The 18,141-nt window shown below is 40.6% G+C and overlaps 1 protein-coding gene and 1 non-coding gene across 4 annotated transcripts in view; both read left to right on the top strand.

The window, feature by feature from the left end:
* Window positions 1-8,221: 8,221 nt before the first annotated feature.
* LOC118716820 lies at window positions 8,222-8,328 on the top strand. The gene has a single exon (XR_004987278.1). It is a non-coding gene; the product is annotated as a U6 spliceosomal RNA (small nuclear RNA).
* Window positions 8,329-12,387: 4,059 nt separating this feature from the next.
* The window catches only part of ZCCHC7 (zinc finger CCHC-type containing 7), a 155,845-nt gene continuing 150,091 nt past the window's right edge, over window positions 12,388-18,141 (top strand). The window contains exon 1 of one of the 3 annotated variants that reach the window (XM_036433347.2): window positions 12,388-12,529. The gene's annotated coding sequence lies outside the window, so the exon portion shown is untranslated. Of the gene's footprint in view, window positions 12,531-18,141 lie in introns of all 3 variants that reach the window. The other 2 variants (XM_036433346.2, XM_036433348.2) reach the window with 2 other exon arrangements.

The raw sequence follows: 18,141 nt of genomic DNA, 5'->3' as shown, positions 1-18,141 counted from the left end.
TACACTCCATTTGCAAGAGCAAAGCTCCTCTCCTCGAGTTTGTTATAAAGGGATTTAGAATCACAGAATGATAGAGCTGGAAGAGAGCCCCTTAGACCGTCAGAATCCTCCCCCCACCATTTTATAGAGAGTCAAACTGGAGTCCAGAGAACGGAAGGGACGTGCCCAAGGTCACCTACTGAATTAGAGGTAGGGCTCGGGTCAGAAGCCAGGCTTCGGGATCCCCAGGTCTGTGTCCTCTCTATTTTGTCATGGATTACTTTATGGCTGCCTTGTAACAAAGGCAAGGAAATGCCTTTGCTCTGCATGGCTTTACACACACACCCTCCACATCCAGGCTTCATGGGTGTATAGCAAGCCAGGTAATTCTGGGGGAGAGGAATCGGTGCTGCACAGGCTCCATGAGAAACATCAGAGATCTTTGTGACACATTCTAAGAGCTGGACTCAAACCCAGGGGCTAACATCAGGTAAAACCTCAGAATGACACCATCACCACCAGCAGCAGCAGCAGCAGCAGCAGCAGCAGCAGCAGCAACTAACATGTATATAGCATTTGCTATGTGCCAGGCTCTGTTCTAAGCACTTCCCACATTTTAATTCATTGTATCTTTGCAAAAACCTTACAAGGTATGTACTACTATCCTGTACATATTAGAATCATCCATATTTTACAAAGGAGAAAACTGAAGCAGGGAGATTAAGTAACACACTCAAGGTCATACATATTGTAAATTGCCCAGCTTGGATCAGGAGGCTGGGGTGGGCTAGAAGGGATCAATGGGGGGTGGGGGGAAGGAGACATACTGTATTTTTCGGACCATAAGACGCACTTTTTTCCCCCAAGAAGTGGGGGGGGGGGGAAGTCCCTGCGTCTTATGGTCCAAATATAGCCTACACATATACTTTAAAAAAAAAGTTTTTTTACTTGCCCAGCTCTGTGTGGTCTCTGTGTGCTTGCCCGGCTCTAAAATGGTTCTAAATGCTGCTGTTTACTTTACAGGGTTGATTACATGTGTTTATGACTGTGATGTTGGGTTTTAATGCACATAAAATATTTTAGGACACTATTTGTTTCAGAATCTTTTTTTCTTCATTTCCCTTCTCTAAAAACTGGTGCGTCTTATGGTCCGGAGCGTCTTATGGTCTGAAAAATACGGTATGTAATACTTTCAACAATAAAGACTGAATTTAAAAAAAAAAAGCCCAGCTGGGATTCAAAGCGTACAATCTGGCTCCAGACTCTGGGCTCTCCCAATCTAGTTTCATCTACCTTTCTTCCAAATCCACCTTTCTCCTCGAAGCTACCCTCTTCTTCTATACATATAACTCTCCCCTTCTTTTGTGCATTGCCTTTTGCTCTGGCCATGCTGGAAGAGAGCCCCGAACAGACCTTCAGTGAGCCATCTCCTCACCCTCCACTCTCCAGCCAGTGCCTCCCATTGGTCAGACCCACCAAAACCCAGCGGAAATGGGAGCCTGAGACTGAGAGCCTATGGGGGTCAGCACCCCCTCCTGCCCCTGCAATCCAGAGAGGGGTGGGGGGGGGGAGGCAGGGAATGGATATAAGGGCAAACAGGCCAGGAAGCAGCACACCACTGCATGTCCCGTCAGAAGCCACATGGAATGGTGAAGCAGTAGTTCCCCAAGAGAAGTCGGTACTGTTTCTAGAAGGGGAAAGAATGCTGGGCAGCATTTGTCAACTGTTGAAGAATGAAACGGTTGCTTCATGAGGTAGTGAGATGTCCATCACTGAAGGTGTTCAGAGACTGGATACTCAGCTGTCAGGGATCCTATTAAGGAAGGCATTGTTGAGTGATTGGGAAGATGGACAGGACTATCTCTAAATCCCTCCCGGTTCTTACCTTGTGTATTTTCTACAAGGTTATTATTTTTACATACGTCTTTCCTCCCATAAGCATAGCCATTCATCTCTGTGATTAACACAGAATTATAAACTTGTAAACTGGAATATGCTGAGGAATCTGGCACCATCAAGTGGGCCATTGATTGTGCTTCCCTATCACACCTGGTCCTTCTTGTTACATCTTTGCTCTTGCACCCAAAGGATGGTTGCTAAAAATGGCCAGAGACGTACAAGTATATTGGAAAGTTGGATCATTAAAGTTTTGTCTTCCCTCTTTGAAGCTCCCAAAAGAAAAGAAATCACAAGAACAGATCTTGGCATAGAAAGAAAATGAGACAAAGAATGCAATCATCATACTAGTGAATGGTTTTCAGAATGACATCTGTACATTAAGAATATGTAAAAATACCAATTTCATGCTCTGACAGCTTATTCTGTATCAGGGGTGGGGTAATGCCTTGGGAATGCCAAATGTCAAAGCATTACATAATGTCAGCTATTCATGTGCTCCTTCGATGAGATATCACTGGGAGTGGGAATTCCTTAAGGGAGAGATGTCTTAAAAAGAGGGAGGAAAGAGCGGAAGCATAAGGATAGGGAATAAAGAAAAAAAAAAGGGACAAAGGAAGAGGGAAGCTGTCAGCTAAGAATAAAAGAATGATTGTGCAAATTAAAGTTTTATATATATATATATATATATATATATATATATATATATATATATACTTATAGAACAATATATACAATCCCGAATCTAAGCTACCATATGTAGGAGTTATTTATCTTCATTTTGATTTTCCAGTGAGACTATCCATGTTTGGTTTCTTTTCTTTCATATGGGTAATAGAAATTTTTATACCATTGACAGAAATCTAAATGCAGCCAAAATTGGGCTCATTGGATAAAGCATCGATCTGCGGATTGAAGGGTCCCAGGTTCGATTCTGGTCAAGGGCATGTATGTTGGTTGCAGGCACATCCCCAGTGCGGGGTGTGCTGGAGGCAGCTGGTCGATGTTTCTCTCTCATCTATGTTTCTGGCTCTCTATTCCTCTCCCTTCCTCTCTGTAAAAAAAAACAAATAAACAACAAAAACAACAACAACAACAATAAAATATATATATATAAAAAAGAAATCTAAATGCAAAAATCATCCATGATCTTGTTGCTCCAACAAATCCAAGTTGCTTTTTCTGTTCTGTTCTTGTCCAAATGCATAATTTCACACAGTGGCAATCAAAATATTGTAAGTAAAAACTCACATGCTTTCTAAAATTTTGTCATAGGAATTTCCCCTATTATCATACGGACTTCAAAATGATCAGTTTCATTACTTAAAAATATTCCAAAGTATATTTTTTCTCTAATTAACATCCATTCTTGTGTTATTAAGCTTTTAGGGTTCCTCCCCACTTTTTCATAGTTGTAGATAATGCCAAATACACATCTTCATATATTTAATATATTCAAAAGATCTTTATGTGACAGGTACAGTGTAAGACAATAGGAATTATCTGGAAGAATTATCCTTCAGCATCTAGGAAGGAATCAGCCAAATTAATGCACAACTACATTCAGAGCTCTGGCCTCCTGTGGTTCACTGACCAGCAGCGTCCGCTTTACCAGAGAGCATGTTAGAATTACACAATCTCAGGCCCCATCGAAGACCTACTGATTCAGATATGAACTTCAACAAAGTTTTATCTTAGAAACACCACTTAAACCCTAGCTGGTTTGGCTCAGTAGATAGAGTGTCCACCTGCAGACTGAAGGGTCCTGGTTCAATTCCAGTCAAGAGCACATGTCCAGGTTGTAGGTTTGATCCCCAGTAGAAAATGTGCAGGAGGCAGCCGATGAATGTTTCTCTCTCATCATTGATGTTTCTATCTCTCTCTCCCTCTCCCTTCCTCTCTGAAACCAATAAAAATATTTAAAAAATAAAAATAGAGATAAAAATAAAAAACACTTAAAAACCCCCCCAAACCTTGGTGTTGCTCCCTCTCTAGTATGACCATCAAAAGACTTGTATGTGGTTGTCTGTAACCTCATCTCCCACTTCCTCTCCAATGAGAGCATACTGGCTTCTGCTTTCTCCACTTCCAGGATTGCAATTATTAGTAAGGCAGATGTGAGTCCTTCGAAATTATGAATATATATTGTTATGGATTAAAAAGTGTCCCCCTAAAAAGATATGTTGAAGTCCTAAACTCTAGTATCTCAGAATATGACCTTATCTGGACATAGGATCATTGCAGATATAATTAGTTATTAAGATATGGTCATACCAGAGTAGGGTGGGCCTCTACTCCAATCTAATATAACTGGTGACCTTATAAAAGAAGAGACTCACAGGGAGAATATGGCCATGTGACCACAGAGACTGAAATTGAAGGGATATATCTACTGGCCATGGAATGCCAAGGATTGCTAAGAACCTCAGAAGCCAGCAGGATTCTCTCATCTTTCCCCCCATATTTTATTTGTTTTATTAAATTCATTGGGGTGACACTGGTTATGATCATACAGGTTTCAGATGTGGATTTCTGTGTTACAAGTTCTGGATATTGCACTGTGTGCCCACCACCCAAAGGCAAATCTTCTCCCATCACCACACATAAGAACATCCTTCAGCCTTCACCCCCTTCCCTCTAACCACCACCACACTGCTGATTGTGTCCACGAGTTTCAGTTTTATGGTATATTACATATATGAGTGAAATCATATGATTTTTAGCTTACTTCACTTGGTATAATATTCTCAAGGTCCATCCATATTGCTGCAAATGGCAGTATTTCATCCCTTCTAATGGCTCAGTAGTCCATCTGTATTCCATTGTGTACATGTACCACTTCTTTATTCAGTCTATTGCAGGACACTTGGTTATTTTCATGTCTTGGCCATTATAAACATAGCGGTGCATATATCTTTATGAATACATTTTTTTAAAAAAAATTCGGATATATACATAGGAGAGGTATTGCTGGGTCATACGGTAGCTCTATTCTTAATTTTTTAAGGAATCTACAGACTGTTTTCTATAGTGGCTATACCAGTCTACATTCCCACCAGCAGTGAATGAGGGTTCCTTTTTCCCCACATCTCTCCAACACTTGTTATTACCTGTTTTGTTGATAATAACCATTCTGACAGGTGTGAGGTGGTCCAAAGACATAGAGGGATTGGGTCTGCTATGCTCATCATTTTCCATGCACGATACATAGTAGACACTCAATAAATATTTCTGAATAAATAAAACAATGAAGGTATTATCAACCCTTTAAAATCTGTCAATCTGACTTATAAACAATTGTATTATTTTCATTTCCTTTTATCTATTAGGAAGATTGATCATCTCATGTTATTCAGCTGCTCTTAGTTCTCTGTCTACAACTTTCTGTTCAATCCCTTGGCTCGCTTTCTGTGGTGGCATTTAGGTTTTTGTTGTTGTCTGCTTGTTTTCTTAATCTTCACCCGAGGATACTTTTGCCATTGATTTTTAGAAAGAGTGGAAGGGAGGGAGAGGAAGTGCCTTAACTGGGGCTGGGGATGGAACCTGCAACCCAGGTATGTTGACCAGGAATCAACATAGATTGGACCATTGGCCCTCAAACCCAACATAGTTGGACCAACATAGTTGGACCATTGGCCCTCAAACCCAACATAGTTGGTCCAACTACTGTACCACACGGAGCAGGGCAGCATTTAGTTGTCTAATTGACTGTGGGAAGTCTTTCTATATTATGGGTAATATCTTCTGGTGTATGTGAGGAAAATATTTTCTCCCATTCTGTGGTTTGTCTTTTAATTTTGTTTATCTTTCTCCTTAAAATACTATATTAAATGTTTTCTAATTTATTTATAATTTCACTTACTAGTAATTAATTTTTGGCTTGGTATGAAGTAGGTTCTAACTGCCTGTTTGCACTTCTTTCAGCAACATTTATAGAATATTTCATCTTTTTTCTACTGATTTGAAATGCTATTTCTATTATGCACTAAAATGCCTGCATCCATTGTTTCAGACTTTTTGGTATTTGTTCCTGCTGCAATGCCACATGAGATCTATTTTAGTCCTGATAGCCTGTGGTTACCCTGTTGGTCAACTGGTAGCCTACTGCTACTTTCTTATTTTCATCGATACATGTCATTTACTTTCTGTTGCTCAGTACAGCTCCTAGCAACTCCTGCCCATTGTTTTCCTGGTCTCATTTCACACAATTCCATCCTGTTCTAATTGGGTTAAGGTTTGCCCAGATGGTCTTTGAAGACAGGAAATGGGAGCCTTGATAATGCTACTTGACCAGACCCAGAAATTGTGTCTTCTAAGCAGCCTGGAGCTTCCTTGGATGGTATTCAGTCAGATAGATAGAATCCCTCTCTTGCCAAGAAACCAAAGCAGACAATTAAGCTTCTTATTATTCCTACATAGCCAGGCACAGGCACAGAAGAAAACAGAAAGTAAGTTCTGAGAAAAACAGTACATCAGAGCAAAAGAAGCCATTCTTGAGAGAGAAACATTGGACATTCTCAAGAAAATGTTCAGGACTTTAATAAAGTGCTCTAGTAGCAAAGCAAGAATAGGGATTGCTAGGGTCATGCAAGAATAGTTATTGAAGACTGTACAGAAAGTGTAAAGTTTGAGGTATGATGGATAGGAAGACAGAATCTTCTGCAATTACTAGGTCAGGTATAAGAAGTATATCATGCAAGTGCAGATTGGTATCAGTCATGGAAGAATATCAGGTCCAGAATAAAGGCAGAGGAAGAAGATATTGTCAGATTAAAGAGAGATCTCTGAAGCCATATTTTGTTAATGGTTTCATCAATTTTGTAAAAAAAAAAAAATGCATATTAATGTCCAAAATACAAAGCATAACAGCTATAATGTATTGTGTATAAGTGTGTTTAAGATGACATAAACTGTATAAAAAACTCACTTGGGCCCTACCTGGTTTGGCTCAATGGATAGACTGATGGCCTGTTCTCTGAAGGGTCCCCAGTTCAATTCCAGTCAAGGCACATGCCAAGGTTGTGGGCTTGATCACCAGTTGGAGCATGTAGGAGGCAGCCGATCAATGATTCTCTCTCATTATTATTTTTTAAAATATATTTTATTGATTTTTTACAGAGAGGAAGAAAGAGGGACAGAGTTATAAACATCTATGAGAAAGAATCATCAACCAGCTGCCTCTTGCACCACCCCTACTGGGGATGTGCCCGCAACCAAGGTACACGCCCTTGGCCGGAATCGAACCTGGGATCTTTGAGTCCGCAGGCCGATGCTCTATCCACTGAGCCAAACTGGTTTTGGCAATTCTCCCTTGTTATTAATGTTTCTATCTCTTTCTCCCTCTCCCTTCCTCTCTAAAACCATTAAAATATATTTTTAAAAACTCAATTGGTAGGGTGATCTTGATTATTCTCAATCTTTGTTGTCAATCTACAATCCTGAATAAAATAATTCACACAAATGTCATCACAAAGACATGTCTGAACTGAAAACTGCATGAATCTGGAGTCTGAGATAGGCAGGGGAAGAAAGTTGCCCCTTTATAGAATGAGAACTGAGTAAGGTTTCTTCATGCATTAAAATTCTAGGGGACCCAGGGTTCATGAACATTTAAAATAAAGACATGCCTTTTGCAGTGTGCATATTATGTCAACACATTGCTGATGACATGCTTCAAGATGTCCTGTATGGAATCTAATGATTCTTAAATAAATTAGAACCTCAATAGTTTTGCTAGTCATGTAGTCACTTAGATGTAAGCTTTGAGGAATATACTTCTAACTAGGAATGATGACAAATGAGAATAGAGTCCTTGAAGTGCTAATTCCTTATCCTTTAGATTTTATTGTAATGAGAATATTTTACAGTTTAATTTAAGTACATATATTTTCAATTTCATGATTTCATAAGGAAAAGCGGTCTCTAAGAAAAATTAAAATCCATTTATATGAATGTCCAAAATTCAAGAATGATTTCATAGCTCAGATGAAAATTGCATGCTCTCTCCATCACCTTGCAATGTGAAGAACTGCAAAATCATGAATAATAAAAAAGGGTGTTAAACTTTTCAAGAAAGCCAGATGGGTACCAATGTCATTGATAATTCCTGAGAACTAACTTGATTGCTGTTTCAGATTAGGAGCCTGAGTTGAGCAGCACTTACCAGTTGCAAAATATGGGCTTTAAGTAACAACTATAATTACATTTTAATATTTCTATAATTACATTTTAAAATTGGACAGATAATAAGTCCATACATGTGGCCAGTGAAAAACATCCTAATTTTAAAGGGTAACATTCAGTCATTTCACTTGTCTACCTCAATCTTTAAGACTTTGGTGCCAGAGTGCTCGCTTCGGAGCACATATAGTAAAAATTGGAACAATACAGAGAAGACTAGCATGGCCCCTGAACAAGGATTTCAGGCAAATTTGTGAAGTGTTTCATTAAAAAAAAAAAAAAAAAAAAAAAGACTTTGGTGCCAGAGAGAGAATGATGGATGGTGAACTGGAAGCCAGTGTTAACACTAACTTTTGGTGGTACTTTGCAAATCATTTCTCCATTTTGAACCTTAGTTTTCCCTTCTGCAAAATGAGGGAGTTGTACTAGCTGTCCCTTTCAGCTATTGTTTTATGGTCACTGGATGAAGAGAGAAATGGCCAATGAAATCACTATGCAGCCAAAATATTCAGGTGTGTGGGGTTTTTAAGGGCTTGAGGCAGGGTATAAAGATTTTAAATCTTCATTTCCAGTATTAGGTAGCAGGGAAATGTGTCCATTTGTGGACTGGGTTGCTCATCATTCCTGTTCTTCTCCATGTCCCTTTTCCCCCCACACCATCCTATGTTCTGGACACTTAGAGCCAATGGTTGTTTCTCCTCATATGCCACCCACACATGTCAGTTTCCTTTGCTTCTCTTGTTCTTTTGCCAGAAGATTTCCTCGTCTTTTCTATCTGGTAAACTCTTACTCATTCTTTTTTTTTTCTTTGAATTTTATATTTTGACATAATCTCAGACAGAAAAAAAAATTAGTATAAAGAATTCTTGTCTACCTTTTACCCAGATCCCCCAAATGTTAACTTTTTAAACCACATTTGTCATCCTTTTTCTCTCCTTTTCCTTTTTCCCAACACATTATTTTTTTTCTGAACCCCTTAAAATGAGTTTCAAATGATGCTCTTTTACTCCAAGTACTTTGGTGTGGATAGCCTAAAAAAAGGACATTCTCTTACATAATCATAATATAAATATAAAAATCAGAAAAATAGCATCAATACAGCACTAGGTTTATTTGGATTTTTCAGATTGTCCCAACAATACCTTTTATGGCAAAAGAAAATCCCAGATGGTGCATTGCATTTATCCTGTATCTTTTACTGCTGTGCCCTGACCAGGAATCGAACTGTGACCTCCTGGTTTATAGGTCCACGCTCAACCACCAAGCCACATTGCCTGAACTCATTTACAAGTTTAATAGAAACTATCAAAAAAAAGCTCCTGTAAAGGGCTTTTCCAATTTATATTTCCATGAGATCATTTGCATTTTTTCTGATGATTAGTGACGTTAAGCACCTCTTTTATCATAGTTCATGGCCTTATGGGTTTTGAGCTATAGGTTCTTCTGTGAATTGCTTGTTGGTATTCTTTGCTGGTAAATGCTGGCTTGTTGTCTTTTGCTTTCTGATTACTTATTTGGCCTCCTCTTTGACAGAAGGGGGTTTCTCCACTTCCCTTAAACAGCCAGTTGCTCCCTCCTCTACTGTCCCACAACACTGTTCATACTGTGGGACAGCAGAGGAGGGAGCATTCATTTGATAGACATTTAATACTGGATCCACTCATCTGTGAGTTCACTATGTGCTTGGCCTTGGGCTCGGTGCTGGGTGGAGAGAAAGGAGCAGGTCATTCATCATCTCCACCCTCAAAGAATTTAGTTTTGAAAGGTAACTTTGGGCATAAAAAAAGAGCATGGGTGTTGGATTCAGATAAGATTTGGGTTTGAATCTGTGGGATTTAGAACAAGGCACATGGCCTCACCAAGTAGCAATTTCCATCCTAGTGAAATGGGTTAACACCTCCCTTACTGAGTCAATATGGGAAGGGGAGAGAGACAATAGAACTCAAGTGGCTAGCAAGGGCCGGTGACATAGTAGCCTCCCAGTGAATGAATAGTAATGAAAAGGCAACTTTTAAGAGGCCAAAATGATTAGTTCTCAGAGATTCTAGGAACTATCAATACTAATAAATTAGAATGAAAGAAAGGAGGTAACTCCTCCCTCTGCAAGGGTAAGGACAAGTACTATGTGCCACTTGCCTAGAGTACATCCCTCATCTTGCCTGCCTTCTGTAGCAAGGCAAGCCCCTGCGTTGGGGCCCCTCACCTCAACTCATCTGCTTACTGTTAATATAGCATCGCTACTGCCCTGGGGAAAGCAGGTGCTTCCTTCTTCAAATAAATGGGCAAAGGGGCTCTTTAGAACATTCTCTGTAAGAGAGACTTCAGGATAGTTGTGCATGCTGTCACTTCTTGATCTCAAATGCATACCAGAGAGAGCATGAGTGGAAAGAAAATACTGTGTTTGTGCCAACCTCAAAGAGGAATGCAGACACAGTTCTGCCTGTTAGGTGACTCTTGGCAAGTCTTCTCTTCTGGGCTTCAGTTCCTCATCACTGTAATAGGAGATTGGATCTTATTTCTAAAAGCCATCTAAGTGAGAACTCATCATGCAAAGACAGTGTGTGTGGGTGTGTGTGTACCCTACTCTCCTTAGAAATCTTTTATCCTTGGGACCCCTACAGGTTTCCTTGGAGTGAGAGTGGCTTCATTCCTTTAACACTTTATTGAGTGTTTACTGTCTACCACGCATTACGTTAGCTGGAGAAAATACGAAGATAAAATGTCAAAATTTCTGCCATCTGAAACTGTAAGGTAAATACAACTGCTTTGATGGAGGTTTGTCCAAAGTGTAGGGGAGTCTAGAAGGAATACCTGCTCTGTTTGGTTTCCCTGAAGACCCAGGGCTTGGGCAGAGCCAGGGAGAAGGACTTGACAGGCAGTGGGAGTGCCCTAGGTAAAGGCACAGATGTGGGAGAACATAGTGTGTTCTGGCTACTTCCCAAGATTTAGCATTGTGGTTAACAGATAGGCAGATTCAACTCATGAACTGCCCTTTATGTCATCCAAAGGACTCTGGGTTTTATGAAACAACCTAAAGGCGGGTGACTAAAGCACTCTGAACATAGGAACTAGAAAACCTTGGCTGAATGCATGAGGATTGGGCAGAGTAATTTGGAGTATTTCTATCCTTTTGGTCTTGGGCAGAACTTAACTTTTCTGAATTGATTTCCTCTTTTTGTGAAATGGGAATGTTTAAAAACCAACCTGGCATTAGATAAAAGCTCAACTGATTATTTTATTAAGGTAACATTTGTTCTACACAACACACATCACCTAAGCAATCTAGTAATCTCTTTGTTTCCTCCTCTGCAAAATAGGTCTTTCAATTTTACCTTTTCATTGTACCGTCCTGCTTCCTAGCGCTTACCATAATTTTAATTAAAATTTATAATTTTCTCAGCCAAACTCTTAGATTTATAATTATTTGTATTTTATATTCCCAGGTAGGACTCTTAGCTCTATGAGATCACAAACTTCATATCCCCAATTGCTAATACTGTGTCTCAACTGCGGTTCAAGAAATGTTGGCCAGAAGAACCAATGTCAAACTTGTCTTTCAGGACTGTTGCCAAGGGCCAGCGAATTGATACTAGTAAAGCTGCTTCACTATTTGTAAAGTTGTACAGATGGGTTTATTATTACTAAGTATTAAAGTGTAAGCAGCCGAAACCAGTTTGGCTCAGTGGATAGAGCGGTGGCCTCCGGACCAAAAGGTCTCAGGTTGGATTCCAGTCGGGGTCAAGGGCATGTACCTTGGTAGCGGGCACATCCCCAGCAGGGGTTGTGCAGGAGGCAGCTGATCAATGTTTCTAATTCTCTCGGTAAAAAAATCAATAAAATACATATTTTTAAAAATAAAGTGTGAGCAAAGGAACCAAAGCCAGAGGCTTCCAACACAATCGCACAGCCAGCCAACCCCCCGACACCCGACACCCGGCCCCCACCTTCGACACGGCTGGGAACCGCCACCACTTGGCCTTGGGAGTAGGGACCAAGAGATCCTGAAGGAAGGAGGCGGAGCCTGTCCTGAAACCGGACCAGGGGCATGATGGGAGGTGTAGTTTTCCTCGCGGGCGCTTAACGAGGCGTGCGAGCTCCGCCTCTAGTTGTATCAGGGAAGTAGCATCTCTAACGCGCAAAGTCATTAAAATAAACTGTCCTCTACCGTAGATGCAGCCTAGGTATCTTTGAAAGAAGCAGTGAAGGGAAAGGGGAAAAGCAAAGTAAGGCTGACCAAAAGATTATTAGCGGGGAAGGAAAGGGTTAACAGATGCTACGCATGCGTACAGAGGTCCCGCAGGACGCGCGGGGGGCGGAAGGCGACTCCCGGGAGCTGTGTTTTCCCCGGAAGTGCCCGCCCCCCTCCCGGGTCCGCGTGGACGCGGTTTTCTTACCTCATTCGTCCTCGCCCCTCCCCGTCCCTCTACGCGTTTTGGTTCCTGGTTGGTGCTTCCTGGTCGCAGCCGCGGCAGTGAGTATGTGTGTGGCAGACCCCGCGCGGCCCGCGCCTGGGGGCCTCCGCTCGCCCTCCGCCTCGCCCGCCGGGCTGTGGGACTGGCGCGCGTCTCCTCGCCGGCCTCCGCGCTCCCCGTCCGTCCCTCCTCCGTGGCGGGGCGCGCGGTCGGTGATCCCTCAGGGCGGCTCGGCTGACCGGCTGGGGTGTCCGCTTTCCCCCCTGTCCGGCCACAGCCCGAGGGTCGTGGTTCGAAAAGGGCTGGGCGCCCCTGGCCTCGTTGGGGGTGGCGGTTCTCTCTGTTTTACCTCCGCTACCCCGAGATCGTGCCTGTCGTTTGGGGAAGCTGATCGATGAGTCGGTGTAACGCGGAGGTCTCGCCGCACCGAGAAGCGGGGCCGGGCCTGGGAGGACCGAACAGCCCTCGGCCAACTCCAGCCTCTGGGGCCCGAAGCGGCAGCTGCAGGGCCAGGACATTTTCGGGAGATGTGCCCCTTTACTCATGTGAAATGGGGAGATGTGGACTGTGTTCGTTAAGATTACCCTCCTTGATCCCTCACCTCTCGAGAATCCGCAGTTATTAATTCAACTTGAAGAAGGCTGCTGGGGCAATGGGCAAACTTAACTGCCCGGAGTCAGCAGGCCGGAGGGGTAGCCGCGGTTCCGTGCAGACTCGCTGGGGACCACAGATCTCATCTTCAGGCTGAACTTACCCTTATGTCAGACTACAGGGTTGAATCTGGAGATCTTTTAGGCTGGAAGAGTAAATAAGCTTCCTGCACACTCTTTCAGGACCCTTCCAAAAACTTGATTTTGTGTTTTGAATACTTAGGCTATCGACTCCAAAGACTTTAAAGTGGGTTTTGTTATATATATATTTCGACAATATTATGCTTCGGGGACATTCAGTATCGCTCTTTTCCAGAGAATCGGAGGGTGGGGAATGAGCTGTGGAAGTGGAAGTGAGGATTAAGGTAGTTATAAAGGTAAGATGCTGCCTAGCAAAAGGAAAAAGGTGAGGGAAAGGTGAAGGGAGTATTTTGATATTGGATTAATTATCCTAAGGGGACTTTATGTATCCCAAGAACAGCTGGACGTTTCTGAATAAATTTAGCACAATTTTCTCCGAATAAAACATCTTGTATTCTCCCTCTTCTTGTGTGACTATTGTTCAGTTGGGTTCTCCAGTCAGATTTGCTTCAGAGTGAAAGTCATATCTGAGGAATGGCCAGACTTTAACACTAGAGCCAACTTAATAGTTTTTTAATATCTCATGATCAGGTTAGCTCACTAAAAGTAAGGCAGATTTTAAGTTGAAAATACTTTCTATTAGTCACTTTCCAGTGAAAACTGGGTTTAAAATCAAGATCCCAATTTACATCTCTGTGAGAATGGGTACCTCTTGTTACCAAGAAGAAATACCATTAAGCTAAAAGTTATTTGAAAGGAATTAAGAGCAAAAGGCCCAGAATAATCAGAAGGTAGACTGTTAGAACAGAAGAATTGGTTTTAAAGATTGTATAGTAAAATCCAAAAGTTTAAATAAGTCTTCCGTTGTCTAGCTTAAAAACTCAGTGAAGAAATACTGTTCCCACTTTTGAATGTTGAGAGTCTTTGTTTTAAGCCATTTTAATTGTTTAGGTAAGTTTCATCCCCAAACTAATATTTAAGTTTCTTAACAAAACCTAAATTTTTTTTGCTCATGGGATGGATGTCTATGATCTTTGAGTACCAAGTCGGGAAGCTTCTAGGTGCTAAACTGACAAACTCAAATGTATGCTTTGCCTTTCATGGTTTTTATACTCCACTGGGAACTAAAAGGGATATTCGTGAAATACATTTAGCTGTTAGAACCAATTCAAATATAGCTTTGAAGAAAGGCTTTAAAAAATCTTTATTCAAAATTATTTTAAAAATTAAAAAAAAATCTTAGCTAACACTTGGCTGTAAGTTAGGGGAATGTGAATTGGCCCTAGTTATATTCTTAAACAAGGTACAAAACTCTGAGTAGGCCTCTCTATCTCTTTGGACCTCATTTTACATCTTCAGTATAACTGAAGATCATGTGTGAGATAATTGAAAGGTTATCAGACTTAAAATTCTGTGATTCTTATAGGGACCTAATGTTATCTAGTTGAGGATGCTTGGGAATTGTATATCTTGATAAAAAAGCTGAGAAAGCCTTCTAAGTCAAAATTTCATATTAATCCTCTAAGTATACACTTTAAAAAAATTTAATTAAATACATTTGAATGTAATTAAAGTAGTAACATAAACCAAAATAGCCTTAGGCAAACCTTAACCCTGGCATACATAAACTACATAAATAGAAGAGCAAGTTATGCAGAGCACAATTTTCAAGTACAGAAGATAGAAAATCCTCTTAAAGGCCATAGGGCCTAAATTGTTAAATTCATTTTTCTACATTTCAGGGAAAGAGATAAACCCTCAGGCCCAAGGAAGTCAGTTTTTATTATATTTCTTTTAGTTTATTTTTGGCATACACTCACAGGTGTGCCTATGGCTCTGTTCTTAATCCCTTTCCTTTGGGATGGCTCCAAGAGTAGTACAAATTTGTAACTCTGTAATTTAGCTCTTTAATTTTTTCTGTGCTGTGCCGGAATTATGTTTTATCTTAAGTCCACACTGGATCCTCAGGATGGATCCAGTGAGGATTTTGAGGGAAGCATAATTCCTTTGACTTCTTTTAGAATTAATTTACCTATTAAATGAAAAGGAAAGGATTCATCTTTTATTTGAATTCCTCTGAGGCTAACATTTCAATATAAACTGATAAATGCTATGAGCATTATTATTCAGACAGCCACATTCAACTTGTATGACTGCAACTGCATAGCCACCTGAAAGACAGTGTAAGAAGGAAACAGGTTAAAAAAAAAAAATGTACCTTTTAGAAGAAAAAAGGCATTAAAATTTTTTTTTCTCCTATCTTTATTGATATATTATAATTGACAAATAACATTGTATAAGTTTAAAGTGTTCAACATGATTTGACATACATGTATATGATTACCACATTAAGATTTGTTAACACATCAATCACCTCACATTTCCTTTTATTTTTTTTCAGTAAGAACATTTAAGATCTGTTCTTTAGCAGATTTCAAGTATACAGTACAGTATCAATAACTCAGAACTTACTCTTTTTAAAAATCTAGCTTTATTGAGGTATAATTGACATACAACATTGGCAAAGTTTAGGATATATAACAAAAATTGGTGTGTTTTTTTTCCATCAAAATTTTTTATCTAGAGGCCCAGTGCATGAATTCGTTCACGGGGGGGCGGGAGGGGGACCCTTCTGGGTGGCCTGCAGGGATCAGGCCGAAACCCTGCAGTCTACCACCACCTGCAGCTCTTACCTGCCTCTCCTTTTCATCCTGGCCCCACTGAGCCTGCTGCAGGCTTGCATCCAATCAGTCCTGATCAGGAGAGGCTTGCTGCCACAGCAATGCTCACCAGCCATGAGCCCTGTGTCTGGTGCCCTCCCAAGGGGAGTGGCCTGCGGGATGGGGCTGAAACTAACTCTCTGACATCCCCCAAGGGGTTCTGCATTGAAAGAGGGTGCAGGTCAGGCCGAGGGACCCCACTGGTGCAGGATTGGGCCTGGGAGGGACCAATGGAGATTGGACTGGGGGAGGAACCACAGGAGGGCTCCAGGGTATGTCTGGCCCATCTCACTCAGTCCTGAGCAGCAAGCTAACATATGGGTTGGAGTGTTTGCCCCCTGCTGGTCAGTGCATGTCATAACTACTGGTCAGCTGTCTGCACTCTGGTAGCCAGTGCACGTCATAGCGAGCTGTTGAGCAGCCTTAGCATATAATTAGCATATTATGCTTTGATTGGTTGAACAGTCGACTGGACGACTGGATACTTAGCATATAAGGCTTTTATTATATAGGATTCTTGAAGTCAGCTGGTTGTTGTTTTTTTTTTTAAATATATTTTATTGATTTTGTACAGAGAGGAAGGGAGAGGGATAGAGAGTTAGAAACATCGATGAGAGAGAATCATCGATCAGCTTCCTCTTGCACACCCCCTACTGGGGATATGCCCACAACCAAGGTACATGCCCTTGACCGGAATCGAACCTGGGACCCTTCAATCCCCAAGCCGACGCTCTATCCATTGAGCCAAACCGGTCCCGGCTAAAGTCAGCTGGTTTTATCACCAAATCTACCTTAAGAACACCCTGACATTTTCGGCAGAGAATTGGTAATCTAAGAAAATGACTAGTCTTTCTAAATTATATCTGTATAGATAAAAGAGAAGTAGAAAGAATAAATTATCATTGTTATTGTTCTCTAGGCTGTCCCTAGTTTTTTGAACAAATGACTTCTTTTTCCAGAGCTCTCATTTAGATCAGTATTCTATCAGTACCTAATTGAAGCATCTACTGTATAGATTTTTGGTTGATGATATGAGAATAGTTGGAATAGTTGGACACAACTCCAGAATCTATCCCATCATAATTTTCTTATTTTAGGTACTTATTAGACATCATGGCTAAGAACAAATGCCTGATCATTTATTCATCCTATATTAATTTAACAGTCATTTATAGAGATCCTGGTAAAATATCAGTTACTCTGTTGGGTTTTGGGGATCCAAAAGCATATAATTACTGCCCTCATGGGGTATATGATCTGTGCTGGTAGGAGATTTACTTTAAATTAGTAATTAGAAATATGGTGTTTTGAAAGTACTGTGGAAGCCTATGAAGGGGACATTTAATTTAATCTGGTGGGTCAAGGAAAGCTTCTCTGAGAAGTGATACTTAAGCAGAGTTGAAGGATGACAGGGTTTAATATGCTCACTGTCTGAAAGTAAAGTTCTTCCAAAGCTAAGAGTTTTACCTCAGTTTCAGGTCTTGAGTAACTTTATATTTTATACATATCTTTTAGCTGGCACAGGTTTATCAGATAATTTTATATATATATATATATATATATATATATATATATATATATATATATATATTTTCCTAGTTAAGGATTAGAAAGCCATGAGATTATTTTTATAATTGAGAATAAAAATCTACACAAAAACGGTAAATAAAATTGTTACCCATTGTAGATGTTAGTCATAGCTGAAGTAATATTCCTATATGAGTATGTGTGCCAGAAAAGATGAGATCCAGAACCAAGGAGAAGAGGTAGAATGGATGGAATAGTGAGAATTACATAAATGTATTTGTGATTTTGGAGAAAAAGTATTAGGTGTCTGAGGCAATGGATCACAACCTTCTTCTTCCTTTCCAACATACCTGCAAAATACATCATTTTCTTTAATAACTATAACTCAATTTGTTGGTAGTAATTTTCATTTGGGAGAGGTGGGCATTTAGAGTAGGTTATAATTGGATTTAGAAATCCTTTGGGGGGGGGGGAAGGTGTTCTAAGAGAAAAAGGTATTTTTTTAAAAAAAATCCTTACCCAAAGGTATGTTTTTATTGATTTTTAGAGAGGAAGGGATGAGGGGTGAAGAGAGAAGCATCTTGTGAGAGAGAAACATCAATCATTTGCCGCCCATAGGCATCCTGACTGGGGCTTGAACCCATAACCTTTTGGTGTCGGGGCCGATACTTTAAGGATCCTAGGCCACCTGGCCAG

This window comes from Pipistrellus kuhlii, unplaced genomic scaffold (assembly GCF_014108245.1).
Source record: "Pipistrellus kuhlii isolate mPipKuh1 unplaced genomic scaffold, mPipKuh1.p scaffold_m20_p_12, whole genome shotgun sequence".
NCBI classification, from domain to species: Eukaryota; Metazoa; Chordata; class Mammalia; order Chiroptera; family Vespertilionidae; genus Pipistrellus; species Pipistrellus kuhlii.
Note: the sequence above shows the minus strand (reverse complement) of the source record. Positions and strands in the feature narration are given on the sequence as shown.